Source organism: Oryctolagus cuniculus, chromosome 12, assembly GCF_964237555.1.
Source record: "Oryctolagus cuniculus chromosome 12, mOryCun1.1, whole genome shotgun sequence".
In the NCBI taxonomy this organism is placed as follows: domain Eukaryota; kingdom Metazoa; phylum Chordata; class Mammalia; order Lagomorpha; family Leporidae; genus Oryctolagus; species Oryctolagus cuniculus.
In genome coordinates this window covers 116,404,137-116,429,347 of record NC_091443.1, presented here as the reverse complement: position 1 = coordinate 116,429,347, position 25,211 = coordinate 116,404,137, and the positions used below count along the sequence as shown (strand labels likewise).

The window sequence follows — 25,211 nt, the reverse complement described above, 5'->3', positions numbered from 1 at the left end:
TTCAACCCAGCATACGTCTCCGCCCCACGGTTTGGCTTCCTGTCCTTTGCTCCCCGGGCTAATCAGACGGATCCCAATCTGGCTTACGTTTCAGCTTCTGGTTTCAACCTTTCGCCCCCTATTCCCGGGCTAACTTGAGAATCCCAAAATGGCTTCCGTTTCCGCCTTGGCCTGCCCCCCGCGGCTTCAATTTCCCTAACATTTTCTCTACCCGGTATGTTTCCCCAAGCTTTCCTCCAACAATACTCCTCCCTCATTTCTCCTGGCCTCTCCCCACAGTCCGCATCCGAGTCTGTTTGTTCTAGCTTTCACTTTCGCTTTCGACCTTAGAGATTTCTCCCAGCTTCCCCTCGTAGTCCGTATCTGAGTCTACGCCTAGGCTTTCAATAGCTTCTTCCGGCACCCTTTTCGTCCGGCTTTTCCCTAGGCTGTTTGCTAGTCTCTCTCTCCGATATTTTCCCAGTTCTTCCCGTTTCTTCCCTCCTAAGTTTGCTATCCATTCTAGGTTTCCTATCCGAGCTAGGTTTCCTATCCGAGTCACGGCACCATTATGTCGCTCCCCCTCTTCATGGAGGAACGACACTAAACCCTGCCTAGGCTTCATATCCGAGTCACGGCACCATTATGTCGCTCCCCGTCTTCGTGGAGGAGCAACACAGGACCCTGCGCTGTTCTTTCGTCTGCTCGGCCCTCCCTGGGTTTGCTGCTGGTTCTTCCCGGGTTGGGTACTATCCCTTCCACCTCCGTGGAAGGGCAGTTCCCCCTGGCCACATTCCCCACTTCCACAGGGGAGCGGCACACCGCCGGCCGGCTCTCTCGGGGGCTGCACAGGTGTTCCTTCAGCTAGATGTTCCCCATAGATATTCCCTATAGATGTTCCTGGTGAATGCCGTCTCTCTCCTCCTTTATAGTCCTCCTCCGCCAATCCTAACTCGGCTGCCCACACGCTGAGCACGCCGCTCTCCTCCAATCAGGAGCAGCTCCTGCAGCTTGTCAAGTTGGTGAGAGGCAGCTGGGTAGAAGCTGTTTACTCCTCTCCCAGCGCCATATTGTGGGAGAGCAGATGCATAGAATAAGTCTTAATTCCAGTAACAGTCTAGTCCGAGTTGCTCCCCACAGACTAACTTCTTTTTTTTTTTTTTTTTTTTTTTTTGACAGGCAGAGTGGACAGTGAGAGAGAGAGACAGAGAGAAAGGTCTTCCTTTTGCCGTTGGTTCACCCTCCAAGGGCCGCCAATGGTGTGCTGCAGCTGGCGCACTGCGCTGATCCAATGGCAGGAGCCAGGTGCTTCTCCTGGTCTCCTATGGGGTGCAGGGCCCAAGCACTTGGGCCATCCTCCACTGCACTCCCTGGCCACAACAGAGAGCTGGCCTGGAAGAGGGGCAACCGGGACAGAATCTGGTGCCCCAACTGGGACTAGAACCCGGTGTGCCGGTGCCACAAGGTGGAGGATTAACCTAGTGAGCCATGGCGCCGGTGGACTAACTTCTGCTGCTTGCACAGGTATGCTAAACAGGGAGCTGGATTGGAAATGGAGCAACCAGGAAACAAACCAAAATCCTTAAGGGATGCTGGCATCCTAGGCAGCTGTTTAACCCACTATACCACAATGTCACAATGTCAGCCCCAGGTTTTCATTTTAGATTTGAGCAGCTTGAGGTGCCATTTGGATGGCTATAAGGAAACACTCAACAGGGAGTAAATATAGTGGTCTACATGCTGTGCAAGAAGCCCAAGCTGGAGATACAGATGTGTCAGATGATATAGGGTCAACCTGTCAAGGTGAATTGCAGAATGCAATCAATAGGACACCAGTAAAAAGAGAAGAAACTTTCAGTGATGTCATGATACAAACAGGTTAACTTCCAGGAGAAGGCGTGCAGCAGTTTCTATCATGGCAAGGGAAAAGAGTCATTTAGCCTAATGCCCTGGTCCCACAGCAGCATTTCCAGCTGTGCTTTCAGGGCTGGCTCCTAATTTTAGATTTTGCAAATCTAGACACTAGAAGTCAGTGTTGACAACTCTAGAATGTAGGCTTCTCAACTCAAGTGAGAGGCCAGGACTACATTCCTGGTTCTCACCTATGACCCTGTCTCAGCCCTGCCTGCTGTGGGTGTTTGGAGTGTAAATCAGTTGACTGAAAGTCACGGTCTCTCTCTCAGTGCCAGTGTTGTGGCATAGTATGCTATATGTCCACTTATGGTGCCACCATCACATACGGGCACCAGTTTGTGTTCTGCATGTTTTTCTTCTTCTTCTCCTTCTTAGTAGAGTTACAGAGAGGGAGAAACAGAGAAGTCTTCCACCCACTGGTTCACTCTCAAAATGGTCACAAAGAACTGGAGCTGGGGCACCAGCTGTAGCGGCCATTTCGGGGGTGAAGCAACGGAAGGAAAACTTTTCTCTCTGTCTCTCACTGTCTAACTCTCCCTGTCAAAAAAATAAAATAAAATAAAATAAACTACAATGTGAAAGAAGCTGAGGAATAAATAACTTACTGGCAATAAATTCATTTTTGTTTGTCTCAGGTACATGTAGATGTCTCCAGGATCTTATCTGAAAGAGAAGAGAAATTATTCAGAGAGAGTGGTGAGACAAATAGTCTAGATTCTTCCTAAAGTCTACTGTGCTAGCAATATCATGAAGGAAATGCATATAGACAAATGGGCATATAAGCTGGGCAACAAAAATAAACTACCCTCCCTATGGGGGAATATAGGCTTTACACATGGGAAGAGCAGAAAAGACCCTGAAAGAGCACACACAACTCTACCAATCAGTCAGGTTAATATTTTTGTTGGGCTAATTAAAATATTAATTTGTTACCAATTCTGTAAAAAACATCAATGCCAGGGCCATCACTGTGGAGTAGTGGGTAAAGCTTCCTGCTGCAGTGTGGGCATCTCATATGGGCACCAATTCCAGTACACCTGCTCCACTTCTGATCTAGCTCTCTTCTATGGACTGGGAAAGCAATGGATGAAAACCCAAGTCCTGGGGCCAGCACCGTGGCACACTGGGTTAATCCTCTGCCTGTGGGACCGGCATCCCACATGGGCACTGGTTCTAGTCCCGGTTGCTTCTCTTCCAGTACAGCTCTCTGCTATGGCCTGGGAGGGCAGTGGATGGCCCAGGTACTTGGGTCCCTGCACCCATGTGGGAGACCAGAAAGGGTCACCTGGCTCCTGTCTTCAGATTGGCAGAGTTCCAGCTATGGTGGCCATTTGCGGGGTGAATCAATGGAAGGAAGACCTTTCTCTTTGTCTTTGTCTCTCTCTCTCATGGTCTATAACTCTACCTGTCAAATAAAAAAAAAAAAAAAAAGAAGAGAAGACCCAAATCCTTGGGTCCCTTGCACCAACATGGGAGACTTGGAAAAATCTCCAGGCTCCTGGCTTCAGATTGGCCCAGCCTCAGCCAATGAGGCCATTTGGGGAGTGATCAGCAGATGGAAAACCATCTCTCTTTCTGTCTCTGTCTCTCTGTAACAGCCTCTCAAATACATAAATAAATCATAAAAAAATCAATGTCACTGCCTAACTAATTTATAGTATTCATCAGGATTGTCCAATTAATTAGCAGTACACCAAAAAGAAACCTGCTTTCATTAGTATCTATATTACACAGAAAATTACTCAGGCCATACTAACTGTTTCCCTTACAACATCTCTTGCTTTTATGTAACTAAACTTTCATTAAAGTATGCAGCTTAAAAATTAGTTTTTGGCCACAATCTTATGTATAGGAAAAATTGACATAATATATCCATAACAGCTTTCTTTAACTGTTCTATGACAAGCCTCTCTGTATACAAACCTTGATATAATTCTTCTCCACAGGGACCCCTGACATTTTCCAGTTCACTTTTGTTCTAGCCCATGAGACAACAGTATATATGATACCAACATAATTTGAAAAGTATTTTACCTTTGGGAGTTTCCTTTCTTGTGCAGTAATCATATGGAAAATCCTGAGACTTTCCTGTTGGACACATAGGGCCTAGGTCACAGGCTGCACAAACCAGACATTGGAAGAGTAGGCATCATGATACACTAGGTTAAGCTACTTCTCTGGACATACCACATATATATCAGAGTGCTTGGTGTGTGTCCTGGCTATTCCACACCTCCAAACCAACTTACTGTAAGTATTTTTTTAAAGTTATTTTTTGAAAGTTTTAGTTATTGATTTGAAATGCATAGTTACAGAGACACAGAGACAGAGAGAGGTCTTCCATCTGCTGGTTCACTCCCCAGGTGGCTGCAATGGCTAGAGCTACACTGATCCAAAACCAGGAGCCAGGAGCTTCTTCCAGGTCTCCCACACAGGTGCAAGGGCCAAAGGACTTGGACCATCTTCTACTTTCTCAGGCCATAACAGAGAGCTGGATTGCAATTGGGCAGCCAGAACTCAAAATGATGCCCATATGGATTGCTGGCACTGCAGGTGGTGACTTTACCCACACCACAGCACTGGCCCCAAGTGTTCTTTTGAGTCAACAGATCATGGCTCAAAAACTTGGATTTCTGCCATCTGCATGGAAACCAACATGGAGTCCCTACCTCCTGGCTTTCATAGATAGAACCCTGGCTGTTGTGGGCTTTTGCAGAGTGATCAGGCAGCCTTGGTTGGCAATGTTCAGATTTTTAAATATTTCACTTTTCTAGATTTTTGAGTCAGTATTCTGAGTCCTATTGCTTCTTTATTACCAAGAATTCCAAGACCTAACTCAGTATGGGTGCTATGTATAGCATAATGTGAGAGTTAAGATGAGATGAGAGAACTCCCAACATTGTATCTAGGTAGCATACCTTAGAAATAGTGGCAGTCTGTAAAAGTTGCAAATCTACCTACCAGAGTGGTGGGACAGTTAAGGGATTTTAATAATTTCCCAAAATTTAATAAAAGGAAAAATGGTAACATGGTAAGGGCTGGCTTCCCATGATTCCTAACCATCTTCATCTTTCTGCACTACACACCCTCACCCATCACCCTCATCCATCCATGATCCATGCCCACCCTGCAATGGCTTGCCTGGGCCGCAGCTCGGTGCCCAGCCACGCCTGTGGGAGGGAGCTCCAATAGGAGAATAGCAGCTGTAGGCACCTGATCGCAGCTGGGGGAGGGGACATGGATAGCAGAGCACCACCACTCCAGTGGGCCCTGTGGGTGCTTGCCTGGGCCAAGGGTAGAGACTAAGCCCCGACCTCCCTGTCCCCAGTTTGGGGCCAACCAGAGTACACCTGTGAAATGCATGTCAGTAGAGAAGAATTGTGGTTACCAGCGAGTGAGGGGGAGAAATGGTGGATTAAGGACAAAGGGGATACATTGGTCATGGGGTACAAAGTTTCCAGTGGACAGGAGAAACAAGTCTACAGCTATACTGCAAAGCATGGAACTACAATGCTGTATTTCAAGTTAAGAGAGGCTTTTGAAAGTACTCACCATACAGTGTAGGAAGTGATGAATGAATTATTCTGATTAGACAATTCCAGAATTAACACTCATCGGATGATCACATTGTACCCCACAGATATCTACAGCTATTTCTCAGTTGAATAGTTTAAAAAGGCAAAGATTACCAGGCTACACTAAAAAAGCTAGGAACAATACAATGTGTATTAATATAAAGAGAAATGTTTAATGATTTCACAGTAAGACAAAAATGAATCTTAAAGATTTGTTAAATTGAAAGGCAGAGTTAGAGAGAAGAGATATAGATCTTCCATCTACTGGTTCACTCTCCAGATGGCTGCAACACAGAGCTGTGCCAATTCAAAGCCAGGAGGCAGGGGCTTATTCTGGGTGTCACATGTGGGTGCAGGTGTCCAAGTACTTGGGTCATCTTCTGTTGCATTTCCAGGTACATTAGCCAGGAGCTGGATGGGAAATGGTGCAGCTGGGACTTGAACCTGGGCCTGTATGGGATGCCAGTGCTGTAAGCTGCAGTTTATCTTTGTTTAACACAGCAGTGGCCCCCAAAAAAAAAAAAAAAAAAAAAAAAAGGGATACAAAGAGTTCAAAAGCTGAATGATGAAAACAATACATATAGAAGGGGCTGGGGCCATGGCTTAGAGGGTAAAGCCATCCACCTGCAGTGTTGGAATTCCACAAGGGCACCACTTCAAGTCCCACCTCCAGTGCCGGCATCCCATATGGGCACCGGTTTGAATCCCGATCGCTCCACTTCCAATCTAGCTCTGTTGTGCCCTGGAAAAGCAATAGAAGATGGCCCAAGTCTTTGGGCCCCTGCACCTATGTGGGGGACCTGGAAGAAGCTCCTGGCTCTGGATCGGCAGAGCTCTAGCTGTTGCAGCCAACTGGGGAGTGAACCATTGGATAGAAGACCTCTCTCTCTCTCTCTCTGCCTCTCTTTCTCTCTGTGTGTAACTGACTTTTAAATAGAAAAATAAATTCTTAAAAAAACAAATGTGTAACTGTTCATATAGATAGGCTCAAAGGGATCACATAAATAAGATCAAGTGTATACTAATAACAATAGAATTAAAAAGGAGAGAATGATCCAACATGGGAAGCAGGCCACACAGCAGACTTATAGAATGACAAATGCCCTAAACAGCACATTGACATCAGAATCAGCTTTAAGTCCTTTGGATCTAGCTAAAAATCCCATGAGAGCATTTTAGGCATGGAAAGCCAAGAACTGTAGCAAAAAAAAAAAAAAATCTACATAAATGATCTCTGTGAGTGAGACCCCAGTGGAAAGAAGAGGACATCAAAGGAGGTACCTTTTTCAGAAGGCTAGAGAGAACTTTACACTTTTTTTTATGGCCCTGTCTACATACTAACAGAGTTTGTGGACTCAAAAGGCTTCCATAGCCTTGGCAGCTCATGACAAGAGTCTCAGGTGATCATTGACACCATAAATAAGTGTCAATTGTTAAATCAACAATAGGAGTCACTGTGTACTTACTCCCTATGTAGGACCTCTGTCCTTAAAGAGTTGTGCTATGAGAATTAACAGTAAAACTCATCTTCAAAAGTACTTTAGACATTGTGTGTCTCTGCAAACTGTTGAAATCTTTACTTAGTATAGAGTTGGCCTTCTGTATATAAATATAATTAAAAATGAATCTTTATGAAGAATGGGATAGCAGAGGGAGTAGAAGGTTGGGACAGGAGTGAGGATGGGAGGGTGGGAAGGGGGGAAGAACTGCTATATTCCTAAAGCTGTACCTATGAAATGTGTATTCATTAAATGAAAGCTTTCTAAAAGAAAAAGAGCCAAGAATGAGCCAAGTATCTGGAGCCCTGCTATCCATGGTACAAACCTGGCTTGAGTTCTAAGTGCTAGGCCTTAGGCTAGTGGCGTCCAGGTATTGCGGTAGCTGGAGAAAGCCAGTTGATAGGAGATCCCTGTGCTTCTCTCTCCCTTTTGCTCTGTTTCTTAGTTCCTCAAATAAAAAAAATAAAATATTTACAACTCTGGAAACCAAAACCAGAAGGATATTAGAGAATTCTTCAAACTTGTAATAAATAAGAATCATATTCCCAAATGGACAGTGAGTTATTGAAGAAACCACATGGGAAATTCAGAAATAAGATGATTAGAATCAAAGTACACCACAAATTAATGGAAAAATGCAAAGCAAGGCTTGGGAGGAAATAGCTGTAAAGATCTATATTTCATAATAAGATATGAAATCAATTATCTACAATTCTACCTGAAGAAACTAAAAAAAAAAAAAAAAAAAAAAGGCAGAGAAAACTGGAGCCAAAAAAGGCAGAAGAAACAAAGAGTGGAGTAGGGTGGAGAAAGGAATGTGTGGTGCTCCCCACTTTGTGTAGGAAAGACACAGTGCTGTGATTCTGGCACATAGCAAGGGATGCATGCTTCTCCCACCAAGAGCCTACAGCCTCTGCACCGTGATATGAAGCTACCCAGATGTAAATAATCAAGCCCTCTTATTATCCTAGGCTTCCAAGGTAAACATTTTAACATTTTTTATTAACATTTTTAACATTTATTTATTTATTTTAAAGGCAGAGTTACAGAAAGAGAAAACAAAAGAGACCTTCAATCTGTTGGTTCACTTCCCCAGTGGCCACCACTACAGGGATGGGCCAGGCTGAAGCCACAGATAGAAGCTTCATCCTTGTCTCCTACAGGGCTACAGAGACCCAAGGACTTGGGCCATCCTCTCCTGCTTTCCCAGGTGCATTAGCTAGGAGATGGATCAGAATTGGGCCACGAGGAATCAGACCAGTGCCCATTTCAGTTGCTGCTGTCACTGGCAGCAGCTTAACCTGCTATGCCACAATGTCATAAAGATAAGCATTTCTAACTCAGGCCACAATAAAGGAGGAGAAAATAGCTTACAGGAGATGACTAGAAATTTGAAAGGAGTCAATCAAATGGAAATTTAAAAAAGCTGCAGTTCAGAAGATGATTGAAAATGTTATTAGAGGTTGCCCTCATTGTGGCATAAAATGTTAAATAAACCTCCCCCTTCAGTGCTGGCATCACATATGGCCACTGATTCAAATCAAGTCCTGGCTGCTCCACTTCTGATCCAACTCTCTGGGGTGGTCTGGAAAAGCAGTAGAAGATGGCTGAAGCCCTTGGGCCTCTGCACCCATGTGGGAGACCCTGAAGAAGCTGCTGGCTACTGGCTTCGGATTGGCCCAGCTCAGGCCATTATGGCCATTTGGGGAGTGAACCAGTGGATGGAAAACCTCTCTACCCATGCCTCTCTGTAATACTGCTTTTCAAATAAATAAATAAATCATTTTAAAAAATAGAACAATGTTTTAACTAAGACATAAAAAACCCACAAATTTCACCAGTTCATTGACTCTCCTATGATTACTTTTTCTCTTTTGATCTCCATTAGCAGTTTCACAATTCTGTTTTATTTTTCAGAATTCTAGAAATTCATGGTTACCCCATTGATCTTCCATAAGAACCCCATATTTATAATTAATTTTAATGGTCTTATAAATATAAATCTTCCTGGAGAAGAACTAGAACAGTGAATGACAAAGACAAAATCATCACAATTGAAATTTTTAAAGTAATTTAGCAAAGGAGATGCCCACAGGATTTGAAAAAGCACAGCAGTATCTTACAAACCAGTTCATCATTTCAGTCATTGATAGCACTGGAGCAATTTCAAAATTCTTCTAAAGTACCCAAGGAACCCTCCTCCCCTTTTTTAATAACAGCAGCTTGTAATATTTCACCATTGGACTTCTCAATGTTACATAACCCCTGGAAAACTTACATCAATAACATTTCTATATCAATGTAACAACCTAAAATTTATGATATTGCAACTAGATAATACTTTTCATGTAAAGTGAGCCTAATTAGCCATCATCTCTGCAAGTTGAAAACTACATCTTTTGTTGATTTCCAGGGATCCACAAAGAAATCAAGGGCAAAGCAGTTAATTTAGAACTTTGATTTTGAAAAAAATGTCAAAGATATCAAAAATTTAAAAATACTTGGTTAACATAGGATCTCTGATCATTATGAGACAATAATCATTCACTTATATAGAGTCAAATTATGTTTAAATATATTTTACATATTAAGTATATTTAATATTTGATTACTAGAAATATACACTTAAAAGATATTAAAAATCAACTCTTAACATTCAGTTTTCTAAACCCAAAGATAGAAAATACATGAGATTATCTTGACAAAACACAAAATTTCTTTCCCTCATGTAATTAGTTACCAAAAGATAAAGAAAATCCTTTTGTACTGTGCTTCTTCTAGTGGGAAGTTCCCCCAGATAACTTAGAAGTTAAACCTAATGGAAGGGTACCCAAACTTAGACACTGAAATAGTATGTGTGGAGGCTGTAAGCATTCAACCTTATAAAAGAATGAGAACACTTAGAAACAAGTACACCTGAGGCCGGTGCTTTGGCACTGCAGGTAAAGCCACTGCCTGCAGTACTGGCATCCCATAGGGGGTCAGTTTAAGTCCTGACTGCTCTACTTCTGATCCAGCTCTCTGCTATGGCCTGGAAAAGCAGTAGATGGCCCAAGTAGTTGGCCTCTCTGCACTAGTGTTGGAGACCCAAAGGAAGATGTTCCTGGCTCCTGGATTCAGATTGGCATAACTCCAGCCATTGCAGCCTTTTGGGGAGTGAACCAGCAGATGGAAGACCTCTCTCTAACTCTCTCTCTGCCTCTCTGTAACTCTGCCTTTCAAATAAATACATAAATCTTTAACAAAAAAGACAATAACATATCTTAGAAACAAAAGCATAAAAATCCATAGAACAGTTTAAATACATCTAGAAAAGTCAAGTATAGTGGCCAGTGTTGTGGCATGTTGTGTAAAGCCAGCCCCTGTGACACAGGCATCCCATCCTACATGGGCACTTGTCCAGTCCTGATTATTCCATTTCAGATCCAGATCCCTGCTAATGTGCCAAGGAAAATAATGAAAAATGGCCAAGTCCTTGGGCCCCTGCCACCCATGTGTGAAACCCAGAAGAAGCTCCTGGCTCCTGGCCATTGTGGCTCAGGTCCAGCCATTGTGGTCATCTGGGGAATGAACCAGTAGACCAAAGATCTCTGTCTCTTCTCTCTCTTTGTGAACTCTGGCTTACAAATGAAAAAATCTTTAAAAAAAAATTAGGTACTCTTAGTATCCTAGTCTTCTAAGATAAGCATTTCTCTTTAAGACTAATTAATTTCAAAGGTAGAGTTACAGAGAGAGAACAGAGAGAGAGAGAAAGATCTTCCATCTGCTAGTTCATTAGCCAAATGGCCACTACAACCAGAACTGGGCCAGGCAGAAGCCACTGCCAGGAGACTCATCCAGGTCTCCCACATGGGTTCAGGGTCCCAAGGACTTGGGCCATCCTCTCCTGTTTTCCCAGGTGCATTAGCTAGGAGATGAATCAGAAGTGGGCCACGAGGAATCAAACCAGTGCCCATATGGGTTGCTGCCATCACAGGCAGCATCTTAACCCGCTGTACCACAATGTCAGCTGTAAAGACAAGCATTTCTCATGACAGGCCATAACTAAACAATAAAGGAGGAGAAAATAGCTTATAAGAGATGGCTAGTTGTTGGAAAGGAGTCAATCAAATGGAAATTTTAAAAAATTGCAGTTGAGGAGAGGGTTGAAATGTTATTAGAGGGGCCAGGCACTATAGCGTAGTAGTCTAATCCTAGAAAAGCAGTTGGTGGCTCACTTGGTTAACCCTCCACTTTGAGTGCTGGCAACCCATATGGGTGCTGGGTATAGTCCCAGTTGCTCCTCTTCCAGTCCAGCTCTCTTCTGTGGCCCAGGAAGGCAGTGGAGGATGGCCCAAGTGTGTGGACCCCTGCACCCACGTGGGAGACCTGGGAGACAGGGAGGAAACACCTGGCTCCTGGCTTTGGATCCACACAGCACTGGCTGTAGCAGCCATTTGGGGGTGAAGCAATGGAAGGAAGACCTTTCTGTCTCTCACTGTCTAACTCTGTCAAATAAATAAGAAAAATAAAAAACAAGAAGTTGCAGTTGATTAGATGGTTGAAAATGTTATTTAGAGGGCATTGTAGGCTAATCCTAAGCAGTGCAAGGTGTGCTTGAGCATGGGGGATCTGCAAGAAGCTCCTGCCTCCTGTTCTGGATTGGCTCAGCTCCAGCCATTGTGGGTATTTGAAGAGTGAACTAGTAGATGGAAGACATTTCACTCTCTCTCCCTCTCTCTACCTCTCTCAAAATTTTTAAAAGTTATTAGACTGGGGCAGGCACTGTGGCATAGAAGGTCAAGCCTCCACCTCAGTGCCAGCATCTTATATGGGTACCAGCTCAGTTGAATCCCAGCTGCTCCACTTCCAATCCAGCTCTTTACTAATGCACCTGGGCAAAGCAGAGAAATGTGGTACTTGAGCCCCTGAACCTGTATGGGAGACCCAGAAGAAGCTCCTGGCTCCTGCCTACTGGCTCCTGCCTGACCCAAACCCCAGTCATTTGGGTAGTGTCATTGGATGGAAGATCTCTTTCTTTCCCTCTTTCTCTCTTTGTATCTCTTCCTTTCAAATACATAAATGTGTTGTAGAAAGTTATTAGACTTTAAAATCAAATATGAAAAACCTCTTGCACAAATCATTAATATTTATATTTTTGTAAAAAAATTTACTAACTTAATGTAGGGTATAAACCCTAGTTTTATTTATTTGAAAGAATTCCAAAAAAATAAAGACAATGAGAAAGTGATCATCTGGATCACTTCCCAACTGACTGCAACAGCCAGAGCTGGGACAGATTGAAGAAGCCAGAAGCCAGGGAAGTCCATGTGGTTCTCCCACATGTGTGGCAGGGGTCCCAGCACTTGAGCCATCTTCTGCTATCCCAGGCACATTCGCAGGGTGCTGGATTAGAAGTGCAGCAGTCTGGACTCAAAGAAGCACTCTTATGGGATGCAGGTATGATAGACTGCACTTCACCTATGATGCTGGCTGTACCTTGAACATTTTTAATGTCAGGGCTGGAATAGTGATGTTGTGGGGAAGGCCACCACCTGTGATGCTGGCATCCATATGGTCACATGTCACAGCTGCTCTACTTCAGATCAAGCTCCCTGCTAATGGCCAGGGAAGAGCAGAGGAAAATGCACAAGTGTTTAGATCCCTGCCACAGATGTAGGAGACCTGAATGGTGCTCCAGGCTCCTGCCTTCAGTCTGGCCCAGTGCTTGCTTGCTGCAGACGTCTGGGATTGAACCAGTAGATGGAAGATGTCTGTCTCTTTCTACCTCTCTAACTCAGCCTTTCAAATACATAAATAAAACTTTAAAGAATTCTAAATTTTGGTATGTTGATTTAGAATTATTTTTATTGGGGCCAGCACTGTGGCATAGTAGGTTAAACCTCCACCTGCAGTGCTGGCATTTTGTAAGAGCACTGGTTCAAAATGCCCTAGAAAAGCAGTGGAGGATGGCACAAATCCTTTGGCCTCTGCACCCATGTGGGAGACTTGGATGAGGGTCCTAGCTCTTGGCTTCAGATTAGCAAAATCCAGCCATTGCAGCCCTCTGGGGAGTGAATCTGTGGATGGAGGACCTCTCTCTCTCTCTCTCTCTCTCTCTCTGTTATTCTGCTTTGCAAATACTTAAATAAATAAATCTTAAAAAAATATTTCTTATCCTTGATAACTTGATTTTTTTTACTTTGAACTTTTATTTGGCAAAGCAGCACTGCATAAACTGTGCAGTAACAAAGACAGTTTACACAGAATGTTAAATTCATATACATTATTAGCAAATTAAACAAACAAAAAAACCCTAAGCTACAAATCCCCTATCACTTTTAGAGAGAAAGAATGAACTCTGTCAGTTATGTCCAATCTTAACAGCAGTGTCTACAGCACATCACCTGCCATTTTAAGTTTCAGTACTTACAGATGCCTACTTGGAAGGTAACAAAGCAGTTGACTGTATCTACAACATGCTATTCTGTGACACCACCTCAAAAGCTTTAAAAAGAAAGCTCATCTCTACTTTCTTAGTAGCATCTAACAGATATCCAAATACCAAGAATCTTAACTTGTGAATGGTGGTGTTATCTGATACACAGAAGAAATTTGATATATTAACATCAGAACAAAATTAAGTGTCCATGAAAAGGAAAGCCACTCCTCAAAATCAGTCATAAACTAAAATTTTCGATTTTGCAGAAGCCCTATTTTCCTATTTTAAACTGTGGGCATGTGAAAGAAGTAACACACACATTCCTATTCTGCAGCCTTCCTCTGCCAGTCAGGCTCTCTGCCTCTTTGAGGAATAAGAAACCCCTACCAAACCACACATTTTCATGCTGAAAATAACAGTGTGATGAAGTCCAAGTGAGCTGTGATGCTGTTGGTTTCCAAACAGCATCAAAAAGCTTTAGGGCCTGAGATGAACAATCCACTGAAATATCATGGGCTGGTCAAGCTGATGGTCTTAGAGTTCATTCCCTGCACATGTGGAAGAAAAGAGCAGAAAATAAAATCACTCCCACCTAGACCATTGTTTTTATCTGTTAAAGGCACATATACCACCCCTACCAAAGGCTTCATTTTGACACTGCCATCTTGCAGGTAACTTATTGTTTAGTGATAACTTAGCAAGGAATTTTGAACAGCTGTGTATTAACAACTTATGAAAACATTTACCAAAAGACCCAATCCCTTCTATATATTTTAAGCCAAGAGTACATGTATTTAGAAAAATCTATCTTTTACACTTAGCAATTCATTTTTTATTTTTTATGAGCATTTATCATTTATTGGAGAAAAAAAAAGTCATCCTACTGCAGAGTAGTTCTTGGTCTCTCTAGCTGCTACACGGCTTTATCTCTCTGTAGCCACTGTAAGTCAGAGATGCTCTTATCCCTGGCAGGAAAACCTGAGGTTCATTACCTCATGTCAAATTGGATAGGGTCCCCAAATCAGTAATCCATCCCATGATCACCTTGAGGAGATGATCTGGGTTGTGCATGGCACAAGCATCATGAGCCATCAGGGGTGGGATTCCCTTTGTACCCAGTCATCCTCCTCACCTTGCACAGCTTGTAGTTCAGTTTGTATACCACCTCCTGCTCATGTCTGCCACCACATGCCTTCTGCTGTGATGTAGTGATCAGCAAAATGGCCCCTTGGTGTCAAGGATGAGGCAGAAATGCTCACCTGTCTTCTTGATGCTAGCCAATGTTTGCTCCATCTCACATGTATCCATGAATGCAGCAAGGTATGCAACATCAGTTTTTGAACCTGGTTGCTGATTCTGATCAAGCACTGCATACAGTTCTTTACCTCCTCTCCAGTCACTGCATACTTGAGTCCATTTCTCAGGCAGATGATGAGAGGGAGACACCCTTAGGTTGCAAGGACATGATGATGCACAAGGTGCCACAGCAAAGTGCAGAGAAAGCAAAGACCACCAATTCATTTTGAGCACTTATACTTAGATTGCCTGAAAAACTAAAATATTAGATAAGTATGGTTATTCTTAGGTTATGATCTTGCCAAAGAACAACTTTAAAATTGAACTTCATAGAAAGCAAAGAACATTGCATCACTTTCATATATTGTTTGTGCTTAGCTGAAAATTATATTTTGATTTTAACACAAATAAGCACAACAAACTTTTAAACATACTACAGGTACATGTATATAAGGCATAGCATATGTTATGAGACAGAAAAATATAGAAATCGCTGCAACAGTTTTTAAATCTTTTAACTCCATTACCTGACAAATAATCAGGCCCTTATGGCTCACCACGTGGGTTGCCAATTCAACAGAAATGAATGTTGGCAAGAGGAAAAAGCTTATTTCTAGAAGCTGGCATCTTGGGGAAAGATATTTATCTTTTTTTTTTTAAAGATTTTATTCATTTGGGGCCCGGCGCCGGCACCCCATATGGGCACCGGGTTCTAGTCCCAGTTGCTCCTCTTCCAGTCCAACTCTCTGCTGTGGCCCAGGAGGGCAGTGGAGGATGGCCTAAGTGCTTGGGCCCTGCACCAGCATGGGAGACCAGGAGGAGGCACCTGGCTCCTGGCTTCAGATCAGCACAGTGCCAGCTGCAGCAGCCATTTGAGGGGTGAACCAATGGAAGAAAGACCTTTCTCTCTGTCTCTCTCTGTCTATAACTCTACTTGTCAAATAAATAACTAAGTAATATTTTATTCATTCATTTGAGAAACAGAGCCATGGAGAGAGGGAGAGCCAGAGAAAGGTCTTCTACCTGCTGGCCCACCCCCAAAATAGCCAAAATGGCCAGAGCTGGGCTGATTCAAAGCCAGGAGCCAGGAACCTCCCCAGCTGGGTGTTGGGCCCAAGCACCTGGAGCATCCTGCACTGCAGAAAGCCGAATCAGGAGAGAAGCCAACATGCACATGAAATGGTGCCCACAAGGGAAGACAGCACTACAGGTGAAGGCCTAGCTCTCTATGCCACAGCATGGCTCCAAGAGAAAGCTCTTGATGTAAAATGTTCTCTTTCTCCCAAAGAGTTTTTAAAGGACAAGGGTAGCTTCAGGGGGAAGTTAGAAATAATGAGTCACTTTAACCGCTGATATGTAGATGTTCAAGCTTTTTTCTGATGGAGACCTCTTAACCAGGGGAGTCAGCATCAGTTGGTTGGAGGATCCTTGTCAGTGGGGTCAAAAGTCCACCATTATGAGGCCAGCACCATGGCACTGTAGGTTAATCCTCTGCCTGTGGTGCTGGCATACCATATGGGTGCTGGTTCTAGGCCTGGCTGCTCCTCTTCCAATCCAACCCTCTGCTGTGGCCTGGGAGAGCAGTAGAGGATGGCTCAAGTCCTTAGGCCCCTGCACCTGCACGGGAGACCTGACTCCAGATCAGCACAGCTCTGGTAGTTGAATTACTCTGGTAGCTCCAGAGTAATTCAGGTAATTCAGAATATCAGTAAATGGTTTTTGCTATACAAAATGTGAAAAGGAAAAGGGAAGGAAGATGGTTTTATTATGGTTACAACTCCTTTTTAAAACTCCCAAAGAAAAATAAATAAAAGTTCTAATCAATTAAATATAATTACTTCTTGCTTTTAGTAACCTAAGTTAACCCTATTGTTCCACAGCTGAAGCCTGAAAAACTTACTTGAGCATTTAACTTGGAAAGCAACTCTAGTCCCAGTGATGGTACTGGACACTAACATACACAAAGATAATTATATCTTCATTTCAGGTTCAGTTGGCACTCTGCTCAAAAAACACCTTTTATCGTATTAATTCTTGTTCCTCACAGTCAATTTCATCAGAGGCATCTGTGGAAATTTACAACAGGTTGTTAAGAGATCAGGGAGCCAGGAAAGTGAGGGTTTAGTTCAGGTAGGAGAGAGGGGAAAGTCTGGAAACTAGGGCAGTGTCCATACCACTCAGAGAGCAGGCCAAAGCCACATGCAGCAAGCACCTCGAGCTGCTATCCACCACTTATCACCAGCAGCAATGCAGAAGCAGAGAGCGTTCGTTATTTAAGAGAGAGAAGTAAACATGGGTTCATACTGAGCACCAGGAACTAGCCGCATGGAGGAGCATCTAGGCCTGGAAGCCTAGGACGCAGAGCTACAGAAAGCCCCCTCCTGGCAAGAGGTCAAGGGAGAGAAGGGCCGGACACATCATGTCCTAGGAGTTTAACCCACTTCCAAAGGGGAGTGGTTAATTAACCTGATTGGCTGGTTGGCACCCAGGTGTGGCCAGGTAGGGGCATGACATCACACAGGGGCGAGGTGAAGGCGTGGCCTTCCAGCTCACAAACCTAATCAATTTTAACCTGCATGCCTGCCGACTTCAACTCTGACTTTCAAATGAAATAAATATTTTAAAAATCCACTTAACAGCCATCTTCTCTTAAATTTAACACATACACAGGCCATGCAGTATTACAATAGAACACCACTTTCTTCTTAGTAATAGGATTGTAACTGTAGCTGCTTAATCAGCCACAACACAACTCAAGGTGCTTTTGGATGGAAATTAAATTGAACCACTCGTATTTCACCCAATGAGTACTCTTCCAAACCATATCCAAATCTTCCTCACAGAGGGGCTGAGGCAAAAATCTTAGAATCTTGTCTCCCACATGAAGCAGGCAGGCATACAGGTTAAAATAGATTAGGTTTGTGAGCTAGAAGACCACGCCTTTGCCACGCCCTTGGTGGCCACATGCCCCTACCTGATGCCTTTGCCATGCCCCCGTGTGGCCTCATTCCCCTACCTGCCCACACCTGGGTGCCCACAAGCCAATCGGGTTAATTAACCACTCCCCTTTGGAAGTGGGTTAAAAGCCCAGCCATGATGTAGCCCTGCCTGCTCTTCTTCTCTGGCCTCTTGCCAGGACAGGGCTTGCTGTAGCCCTGCACCTCCAGAGCACAAGGCCTTCAGGCCATGTGTTCTAGGCTTCCAGGCCTAATGCTCACTCATGTGGCTGGTTCCTGGTGCTTGGTATGAACCCCTATTCACCTCTCTCCCCTAAATAAAGCTCTCACTCTCCTATGCATCTTTCTCACTAAATAAAAGCTTAAAACGTACCATGCTGCCTCGTTTATCTGTACCCGTATTTAGAATTCTTCTCTAAATATTAGGCAAGAACCCTCTTGGGCTTATTAATATCGAGGATTTAGTAATAAGCCCATGGTGAAATCATATGTCACCCCAAATTCCGGTAGCACATGTGGCACCCCAGATAGCATTTCTAGGGAACTTTAAGGGGCCACAATTTAGTATGGATTTTATGGGGTATTCTCCGATTTCACACAAACCAGTGTTAGAGTTGGATTGCTCTTGCCACCCCAAAAACGCTCCAAGAGACCTTCTCTCATGCAGTTAACAAAGGGTAAGGTTTATTGATGATCCGACATGTCGGGGCCCCCGTCCCAGTACAGGCGAGCGGCCCCAGATAGTCTTGGGTTGGGGTTTTTATACACGTTTAAACAAAGAAAATCAATCATTGCATAGATCAGACAGAGGTATAGAGTAAACAATTGATACAAGTTAAGTGATTTTACAACCAGTTGATTTATGAATACAGGGAGTACAGGATATGGAGTAAGGGCCTGATTAGACCTCAGAGAACCATATGGCCTATACAGAGAGTATCAAAAAGCCTCTTATTGCCAAAAGGGAGGGCCACACAACAAACACAACAAAGTTGCAGGAACTGCCTTGATGATACCTAGGAATGCAGCTGAATGGCGATAAGGGACACATGGTGGGGTCAGGGGTCCAGGAGGCAAAGAGATATATGGTGACTTCTTCTATCTTACTTAGGTGAAACTAAGGTTACGCTCACATTGGGGTAATTTACTGACTAATTAACTTTATAGAGAATGGCTATGCAGAGCAAGTCTAACGAGGTCAGGAAAGTTCACCAGAGGAGGTGGGGGGGGGGAGCGGCTTTTAACTTTTTAACCCTTCACCAGTGCCACAAAAAATGACCTAAGCCAGGTCCAAATTCCATGAACCCAAAGATCAGAGACAGAAATTTCAGTCTCAGAGCTGTTGACTCTGTACACAAATGGAAGCCATTATGCTAATAGGTAGCTAATGCGCAGAAGGAAGAGAAAAGAAAGTCCCGGAGAGAAAGTGCTCTCAGCAGCTGCTGGATGTCCCGAGTCCCAGCCAGCAGGTTAGCTCACAAGCAGCTCTGGGGAGGGAGTACAAGTGGCCATTGCCCTCCTTACCAGTGTGAGAGGGTCAGGCCACTGGAAGAATACACCCAGCTTCTGGATCGCTCACCAATGTGGTTATTGAGTGAACAATCCAGCTCTTGATGCTCGCCGCTTCAATTCACCAAAGATGAGGCCTGGCCAGAGGAAAAGGTTTATTGCAAGAAGGCAGCAACAGCCTTGGGGAAAGAAAAAGAAGTTTCTCTCAATCCAAACACCCAGTACAGAGGATTTTTAAAGAGACAGGGTAATTGGAGGGTGAGGATTCAAATAAAACAATGAGTCTATTCAATTGACAATTATGCAGATTTTCAGGCTTTGTTCTGAGGCACAGCCCACTACCCAGTCAGAGGAGGCCAGGGTGTCACCCCAGGGGCTTTCTGCCTCAGTTGTTGGGGGGGGTGTTCTTTGTCACTTGGGGCAAAAGCCTGACATTCCTAATCATCTCCTTTTTTCAGATGGCTTCTGAAATTCTTATGCAAATATTATTCACTAGATTACAGCAACAGAGGGTGCCTTCATTAAGGTAAACATTTGAAAAGGAAAAATGCATTTATTGTGGTTACAGGATTACCATTCTGTTGGAGGAGGGTATTTGAGGGCTTATAAAGAGGTTTTAAGGAAGGGTGTGCTGGTGTAAGGACTAGATGACCTAATGGGGAGTCCTTTTAACAGTGGGCAAAGACACTTGCTTCTCCCCAGAACCTGTGTATTAGCAAGACAGAAGTGGACTGCCCACTCCTCTGAGTTTCTAGTTTTATCATGAGAATAGAAGGGAAGTTAACAATCCCACCCTTCTAACCTGGTTTTACCACGAGAATTTGCCTATTGGATAGTTCCCAAGGTTTTTTGTTTTAACAAGAGCAGGCTAGACAAGATTATGATTCTGTCCCTCTGATAGATTGTTAGCTGTTATTATTCTGCTCATCCAAACTGCAGTTAAAAAACTCCACTCCATTTTTCAGGTTTCCCTCTCTTGGAGACCCCCTAGTGGCTGCTGTGGCAAGAGGTTTCTCATGTAAATAAATCTGGCTTTGCTCACTGCCTGTCCACATGGAAATTCCTTGTGAGACATGCACCCTAGGCACCTTCCTTCATCACCATTTTCCTCCATTACTTTGGTGTGGTGAAGTCATGGAAGAGTTGACGGTCTCTGGTTTCAGATATCATGGCTTGTTGCTAGATCGATGACAAGGCTTAAGTTCTCTGATTCCTCCTGGTGGTCCTCAAACCTTCCAGCACCTGTGTCCTTCAGCTCTACCTCAGCCTAATGGTAGAACAGAGACCTGGGGCTCCCCTGCTCTCTTAAAAACCTACTGTAAATTTCCACAGATGCCCCTATGAAGTTGACTGTGAGGAGAAGACTTAATAATCACTGGGATTTCTAAGGGTTGGGTGTCTGGGTGTCTACTTCTCACTGTTTCTACACACACGCACACACACACACACACCAGTCATGGACAAAATATTTCCCAGGTGCAAAATTAGGTAATGTTATCAGACTCAGTAACCTCCTTTGCACCAAGCAAACAGGTTTCTCCTGGTGTGCCTTTATTGGAGGGGCAGGGTTTTGTAGTGTAAAGTACTGGGTTGCTTTCCTAGGCCTGCTTCTAAGGCTGCTGCATTCCTTCTGCAGAGCACATGTTTTGTTTCCCATGACTGCTTTCACACACATAGGCTAATTTCTATCTTCCTGTCTAAAAATATTATTAAGAGCATGAAAATATTTTTTTTAATTTATTTGATAGATAGAGTTAGTGAGAAAGACAGAGAAAAAGGTCTTCCTTCTGTTGGTTCACCCCCCAAATGGCCGCTATGGCTGGAGCTATGCCGATCCAAAGCCAGGAGCCAGGTGCTTCCTCCTGGTCTCCCATGTGGGTGCAGGGGCGCAAGCACCTGGACCATCCTCCATTGCCTTCCTGGTCCACAGCAGAGATCTGGACTGGAAGAGGAGCAACCTGGACTAGAACCCAGCACCCATATGGGATGCCGGCAGGTGGAGGATTAGCCAAATGAGCCATGACACCTGCCCCATGAAAACCTTGAATAGAAAAATACCCTTAGAAACAAAAGCTGAAGGAATTGTCTGATTACATGAAAAAAATTAAACACATTAAGAAAAGACAGAAGAATCAAGTATCCTATGACCTTAGGCTTCTAAGATAAACAGTTTTAATGTTAGGTCACAAGAGTCAGAACCAAGGAGGAAGAAATAACTTGCAGGAGATGCCTAGAAATTTGACAAAGAAAATCACCAATTAAGTAGAAACTACTAAAAGGAGAAACAGCATTAAAAATAGATTTCAAAATGAAACAGCAAGATTATTACAAATATGTATGTTACCGGAGGGAAGGCCATGGAAGCTGTGGGGTTCTTGTCTTCACACAAGAAAGAATTCAGGTGTGAGACAGAGGGCAGAGTGCTAAGGCTTTATTGGGGATAGGGCATCCGTCAGTACAGAAGGGACAGAAAGAGCGCCCAGTTGCTCGGACTGGGGAGAGTGAGGTTACATGGTTGAGTGGAAAGAATACACCTGGGCAGGCCAGGTGGGTGGCTCAGCAGAGAGGCAGAGGGCAGAGCTCGCAGTCTGCTTAGACTCCCTAGGTTTTTAAGGGAGTCTGTTTACCCTCCTCCCCCTCTCCTCCAGGACAAAGGATGGAGAGTCCAGGTGGAAGGGTTTGTTGGGTGAAAATTAGCAAATTCCTCCCCAGATTTGCTGGCAAAGTAAGGAGGCTTCCCTTAGGGCATCTGAGGAGGTTTTATTGCCCCATGTAATCAAGTAACCCATTTGGTCCTGAGCAGAGAGAATTCCCCTGGGAGCTTTCCTAGGGGAGGGGGGGAAGGGCTGGTACCCCCAGGGAGGTTATCAGGGTCTGGGGTCTGAGCAGGACTTTGAAGTGCAAGTTGCTGGGCTTCCAGAGTTTCCACAGTAGGTGCTGGTCTTCAGGCCTGCCTCACAAACACATAGGCTAAATTCCTGACTTCCTAACATTTATATGCTTTGAATAACCTTATTGCTTTCGCATAGTGAAAAATCCATAGTTCTGTTTCTTTGAACTTTCATAAATGCTACCAAAGGCAATCTAGATGAGCCCTTGCAAGAGACTTCCTCCCTAGAGACCCCATTTCAAATCCTAAAGGCTCTTCTACAAGCACCTGCCTTGAGTCTTCCTAACCCACTTAAACTGTTCTTCACTCTACCCTTCTCCAGCCTGTTAGGGTCGAAATGCGTCCACCACCCGAGGAACAACTCCAAGAGACACTCTCATGCAAACAGCAGGGGGTTTATTGAACCAGCATGCTGGGGCTCCCTGAACACGCATGAACAGAGAAGCCCTGAGAAGTCAAGGGCCAGGGTTTTTATAGGGTTTTTAGAGACATTTTACATCACAGCAAATCATCTCATTCGGCGGGAAATTCAAAGGACATCTCCTAGATTTGATTGGCACATCCAGTGGCGGGAACGGACCCACTAAGGTGGTTGGATGGCTCTTGGGGTTGATGCCCTTTGAATTGAAGCATAGGGTCTGGGCCGTTGGAGTGTACGTGCCAAACTGCAGGGTCTCACACAAGGTCACACAAGATCACGGGAAGGTTTGTGGCTTATCTAGGAACTCAGGGACAGGGAACTGGTCAGGTGAGACAAGATACAGGAAAGGGGTAGGCAGGGGCTCTGCACAGCTGGGTGGGTGAGGCAAAGGCCACATAGTTTTGGTCCCTTATCTTTACAGCTGCACCTAATTTCAGCTTTGGGGGAAAAAAGTTTAGGGCTGTAATTTTAAACTTAATTTTTCACATCCCACTGTTACTTTTCATCCCTGCTCTTCTCTCAACCCAGCTACTCTCCTCCCCACTTCTCTCATCCCCTCAAACCCTATTCCTGTCCTCACTTCCTTGATTTTTCCTGACTACATTTCATCACCTCAGACACTCCTATTCCCAGAGCCCTGGATTGGGTCATTGATGGTAGTGCTTCTAAAGCTCCCCCTTTTCCCACTGGATATGCAATAATTGAGGGGCATCGTGATGTCACCTCCTCCTCTTCCCTGTATAGGGTCATAGAGGCTGGGCCCCTACCTCAAGGCACTACCTCCCAACAGGCCGAGTTGTTAGCCTTGGTTCAAGCCTTCACCTTAGCCAAAGGAAAGACAGTCAATATACATACAGATTTCCGATATGCCTATAACATTATGCATTCCAATGCCCAGATATGGCAAGCCCGAGGGACCCCTATAATAAATGGCAAGCTGATTAAAACTCTACTTGATGCTGCTCAGCTGCCAACAAAAGCTGCTATTATTCACTGGAAAGGACACCAGAAAGGTAAACAATCCCTATCTGAAGCTAATAACAAGGCTGAACTGACAGCTAACACAATGGCTCCTGGGGAGAGGATCCCATCTTTTCTCTGTAACTTAGCTCCTGTGTATTCAGACCTAGAAATCTCTCAGTTTCAACAACAAGGGGAATCTAGAAAGGACTCATGGTGGTTTCTAGATGAAAAACTAATACTCCCTTCTTCTCTCCAAGTTACCTTTCTAAAGAACCTCCATTCTCTCTATCACTCAAACTCAAACTCTCTTCTTCACTTCCTGAGATCACATATACACCTAACTCCTGCCATAAGAGAAACTCTGCATAACATATCTCAGACTTGTAGCCCCTGTCAAACTGCTAACCCCAATTCTAATATCAGGCCACCCCATTCCCCACTCACCAGGCCCATGGATCACTCCCAGGAGAGGACTGGCAGATTGACTTCACCCATATGCCACCAGTTAGGCAAACACGGTACCTTCTGGTGATGGTGGACACCTTCCTGGGGTGGGTGGAAGCTTCCCCTACTACTAACAAAAGAGCTTCCACCATTTCCACTGTATTATTAAATGATATTAACCCAAGATTTGGATTGCCTGCTTCCATCAGTCAGACAATGCACCAGAGTTTACCTCTAAAATGACTCAAATAGTATCTGCCTCTCTTCATAGCTCATGGCATTTTCAGATTCCCTATTGTCCCCCCTCCTCAGGAAAAAGTAGAATGGATGAATGGAATTTTAGAACAGGCTCTAACTAAACTCTAACTCTCCACCCAGGTTTAGTTGGACTGGGTAAAACTCCTCCCTTTAGCTCTGTTAAGAATCAGATCTCTTCCCCAGAAGCCCTTAATGCTTAGCCCATTTGAAATTCCCTATGGAAGGCCTCTCCTTCCACCTAGCTTCCCTCCCCTACAGAGCTCTGAAGCTATTCCTCCTCCTCTCAATTTCTCTCTTCTTACTGAAATGTGCTCTGACTTATGGATATATGCAGACACACATCTACCCAAACCACACTCTCTGCCTCCTGACTATATCCCTACCTTTCCACCTGGTGACTGGATTTCTCTAAAACAAAATGAGGCTGCTCTAAAACCAAAGTGGAGCAGGCCCTACCAGGTGATATTGACTACCACCACTACAGCCAAACTCAAAGGGCACCCTCCCTGGGTGCATTTTACTTCGTTAAAACTAGTTACATCTCCCTCATATAAGTCCACCCCAACAGGACCCACCTCTCAGCTCGACACGCTAACGTGAGGCATTTACAAGGTAACTCTGCCTCATTTTGGCCATTGTTTCCACCATGGGCCATGGCTCTAGTGTCTCCTTTTGCCCTCATAATCATAGTGCTCCTATTTCTGCCATGCATAATTAACCCATTCCAAAGGTTCTTGCAGGAACAAATAACTGCTATATCTCAAGCCAACTCACAGGAGCAACGCAAGGCTGCTCTTCCTCTTCAATCAATCCTATCCCAAATATAGGTCACTGCTCAAGTCCTGGCTCCATGTCTAAGCCCCCTATCAGCAGGAAGTAGCCAGAGAGAAATCGGCACCCCTCTCCTTATCTATACTCAGAGTCAGGATTGATGGAACAATGACATAAGCCTCAGCCATTCTCCCTCATTGCCCAAAATAGGTAAACACTGGAATGTATTCCTTGCCCTTGAAACTCAACTGGATTTCACACCCTATTGCCTTCATACCCCACCCCTTACAGCCACCTGAAAGACCAGTTGCTCT

The 25,211-nt window shown here is 44.2% G+C and overlaps 1 long non-coding RNA gene across 1 annotated transcript in view; it reads right to left on the bottom strand.

Annotated features, from left to right (window-relative positions):
- Positions 1-551: 551 nt before the first annotated feature.
- Positions 552-25,211, bottom strand: part of LOC127486772 (uncharacterized) — a 43,735-nt gene continuing 19,075 nt past the window's right edge. Inside the window, exons 2-6 of the long non-coding RNA XR_007913371.2 lie at positions 19,166-19,329; positions 16,585-16,750; positions 14,648-14,941; positions 7,293-7,415; positions 552-2,556 (exon numbers count right to left, since the gene is read on the bottom strand). This is a non-coding gene — a long non-coding RNA (uncharacterized lncRNA). The remainder of the gene's footprint in view (positions 2,557-7,292; positions 7,416-14,647; positions 14,942-16,584; positions 16,751-19,165; positions 19,330-25,211) is intronic.